Source organism: Nycticebus coucang, chromosome X (assembly GCF_027406575.1).
Source record: "Nycticebus coucang isolate mNycCou1 chromosome X, mNycCou1.pri, whole genome shotgun sequence".
Taxonomy (NCBI): domain Eukaryota; kingdom Metazoa; phylum Chordata; class Mammalia; order Primates; family Lorisidae; genus Nycticebus; species Nycticebus coucang.
The window spans coordinates 67,584,457-67,588,637 of NC_069804.1; positions in this window are offsets into that span (position 1 = coordinate 67,584,457).

Genomic DNA, 4,181 nt, shown 5'->3' on the forward strand with positions numbered 1-4,181 from the left:
GAAGTCTTTTGGAGAAGCATTCGGGGTTTTTACATGTAAGAATTTATCATTAGAAAACAAGTGTACTTTGACTGCCTCTTACTTAAATTTTGTTTCAGATTAACATGAGAAAAATGATTAGGTAACATTGCTTGTGTTTTGTAGGTAAAGTTCAAGATATAGAGCCCTTCACCAAAGGTGTGTGCTGTATACCCTTATATTATGCTCGTAAGAGCTTTCCAGTCCCCACCCTCTTCCGCTACCCCCTTATATCCTCCCCTCATTTGAATTTAATTGTGTTTTTCTCTAGTGTGTACATGTAGTTGTTTATCTACTGGTTTCATATTAGTATTGAATACATTAGATACTTTCTTTTTCACTCTTGTGATAATTTACTAAGAACAATGTTCTTCAACCCTGTCCAAAAGATGAAAAGTCTCCATTTTCTTGTGATACACATATACCACAGCTCAATGTGCTGATGAGCAATTGCGTCGATTCTGTGTTAAGGTGATTGTGAATTGAGCTACAATTAAAATTCTGGTGCAAATATCCATATGATAAAATGATTTTTTTCTTCTTCTAGATAGAAGCAGAGTTCATTTGACTCTTTGTTTTTAATTTAGATGCCTTAATTATTTTGTTTCCTGACATAATTGCTTTGACTAGGACTTCTAGTTCTATGTTGAATTGAAGTGGTGTGAATGAGCATTGTTGTCTTGTTCCAGGCCTTATGAAAAATGAATGTAACTTTTCCATGGTCAGAATCAAGTCGGCTGTGGATTTTCCATAAATGGTTTCATTATGGTGATTTATGCTTCTTCTCTGCTTAGTGTGTTCAAAGTTTTATCATGAGGAGATGATAGATTGTATCCAATCCTTTTTCCCCAATTGTTGAGATGATCATATGTTGTTGTTTTTTTCTTAATTGCCTGTTCGTTGGTGAGTTACTTTTATTGACTTGCATATGCTGAACCATTTTGCTCATGTTGGAAGGAAGCCACTCATTTATGGTGAATTATCTTTTTGATATATTGTTGGAATATGTTAGCTAATATTTTTGAGGAGTTTTAAATCTATCTTCATGAAGTATATTGATCTGTAGTTTTCTGTTATTGTCATGTCATTTTCTGGACTCAATGACAGTGTGATAGTGGTTTTATAGAATTAGCTAGAGAGAGGAGAAGGCGGAGCACGATGGCAGACAGGACAGAAGTGTAGCCCACCTCTCCCAAACCACCAGGTGAGAGGAAAGGCGGTCTGGATCTTCCCTGTGTGTGGATTATTGGAGTGGATAGACAGCTGGAGACGCCCAGCAAACTGGCAGTTTGCTATATATGAGGGGTAATTTAAAATCAAAGACTCTGTTGTAGAGATTATTCCCTGCTTGGCCATGCCGGCCAGCAGGCCCCTCCCCCACGGAGGTCAGCAGCTTGTAAATGCTGACAAAACCCAATTGACAAGTAATTAATCCTGAACTGAGGGAGGCATCCGAAAGGAGAGCCACTCAAAACCACGGGGAGCTGGGCAAACTGTTGGACAATTGAAGGGAAGGGATCCTGCCCGGGAAACAGACATTTTGAACTACCCAAAAGGGCGGGCACCTTTCCCCCAGGTGTTGGGGGGGCTGGCGGTTCAGGCTGCGCAGCGAACTGGCGGACGCCCATCCAAAACTCTGAACCATAAAACTCAGAATAAATCCCCCGAGCGCTCCAACCACGGGAACTGGCTTGAAGCCTAGGACCCGGCTTTGGCTTCTGGAGCCGCGAAGCTACTGAAGCTGCAGTCGGCTTTGGCTGCTGAAGCCCCGGGAACCAGCTACAGGAGATACCACTCAAACTCAACACCACTCCCCTTATGGCTGATTGCAGTCGCCAGTTTGCGAGGGAACCTGGGAACAGAGTGGAGGGACTTAGGAAGCGTGGACACCTGCACTGAGTGGGACGGTCGATCGCAAGTGCTGTCCAGAAAAGAATAGCCGAGATTGCACAATTCTTAGGCGACAAACTTTTACAGAAACTCCAAAATGGCGATCGGCCATGGAAGGTGGTTACCATGGTAACGGTGTAAACTATAAACCAGGTATAAGTCTCGAAACCACTCACAGCGCCACTTGGTGTCCAGAGAGTATATTGTAGTATGAATATATTCTTACGAAAGTTGATCCCCACAGCAGACATATAGATATTTATAGGTATATTTCTACCAAAAGAATATTTTTGCAGTTGGTGCCTTTTTTTTTGCTTTGTTTTGTTTTGTTTTGTTTTTGGTTTTCGTGGGGGATTTTTTGTTGTTTTTTTTTTTACTGTTGTTTTCTTTTTGTCTGATTTTTCCTCACCATTTTCTTAGAGGAGATTTTGATAATTTTTTATTATTACATTTTATATAGATATATTTTTTTATTTCTATGCCTTCTAATTTTAATTTCTTCTTTCTTCTCACTTAACATTCTTTCTAACACCACTCTTTTCTCTCTTTTTTTCCTTTCTTTCAATTATTTTACAATTATCACTATTTTTATTGCAGTTATTATATTGCTGTTGTCGTGGCTATTGCTTGTATGTTTATGTGTTTCCGTCTGTCTCTGTATCTATGGGCCCATATTCCTGGTAACCTTTGTATCTGTTTACTTGTTCATTTGGTCTCAATGAGCTTGGTGTTATGACCTGCAACCCTGAGCTCCTAACACCCCCCTCGACTCTCACTCCGTGATCTGGAGACCTGCCCCCTCAGGAGTCCAGATTCTTGGGTGAACTCTCAAGAGGTGTAGACAGGACCTGGACTGCAGCTGGCCAGTGCTGACTCTGTAGCAAAGGAGCGAGAAGACAACGGTTGGCTGAGAGGAAATTACATTGGAGCGGTGGTGCCCCGAGGTGCAGAGCAACTGCCATCTTCAGCAATAACAAGGCCCACCCCCAGATATCTCATAGCCTCTCCTCCTGTCTTCCTGGGCAACCAGATGAGGCCGAGCATCTTCTCAGATGGCAACCACCATGGAACAGACCTGGGACAGAAACACAGGCCCCGTGAGTAAAGGGTTTTCCTGAGACAGTACTGACCTGGGTGGAACACAGGGACTAGAAAACACACCCGCAGAGCCGGGAAACTCCTAGGGTGGGGCTGATCCAGAGAACTGCTCTACTGAGCCTAAGACGCACCTGGCCCTTAGGGGATCACCAGCCTATAGACAAAGGAGGCCAAGAGGCTACAGACAACAACTGATAGTGCTTCAAATACAAACCCGCAGGACTAAAGACAGGGCCTGAGACACAGGTTCTGAGAACACAAATCAGCCTCTCCTCTGCAGAGGAATCTGGCAAGGTCAGAAACAAACTCCCACAGGGTTATCCCCTTCACCCAGTAACATAAACTAAGGGTGGGGCTGGAACTGAGTGAACACCTCCAGCCTCCATCAAGTGCCCGAGGTTGACAGGCCACACAACTCCCTGCTGGATAAAGACTGAGAATAGCGGCCTAGTTGAACAGACACAGACTACCCTGTGACTTAGGCAGGTGCAAACCTCTGGAGTATCTGCTTACTGCAGACAACTGACTGGGTCACAGCCCTGTTGGGCTAGCAGCTACTGGGTGTGACAGAGCTGAAAGATGGGGAAGGAGGCCTCAATCTTCCCAGACTGATCTATTTACTGGTGGCTCTTCCTGACTCCATGCAGCGATGGAGCAAGCCATATTAGAGCAGTCACCAGACCCCTGTGATGCAGTTCCCAGGGATCTCTTGAACTCTCCCACCCGAGGCAGCTGCTGACTGGCACAATTGATTTGGACCTTTTGAACTGAGTCACTCACCTGGGGACTATCCAGGTGGTGCCCTGGGTGTGTGGTTGTAGGAAGGTTTTATTTTCCTTTTCCATTTGTTGCCTGTGGTGGGTGGGGTGACTTAATTGCTGGTATTTCACCACAGCTGAGACTTCAACCCAGAGAAACTGTTTCACTAAGGTCACATAGAAACCAGCTGAAAACAGGTCATAACCACTTAGCCCCTCTACACCAAACAGGGCCCAAGTTTCTAAGGCCACAGCACTGTACGGGTCCTCGACAAAACACCAGAGGAAAATCAAAGGGAGAAAAACAATCATGGGACGGAATCAGAGGAAAAACTCTGGTAACATGAATAACCAGAATAGATCAACCCACCCAAGGAAAGATACGGCAGATGTGATTGAAGATCCCATTCACAAACA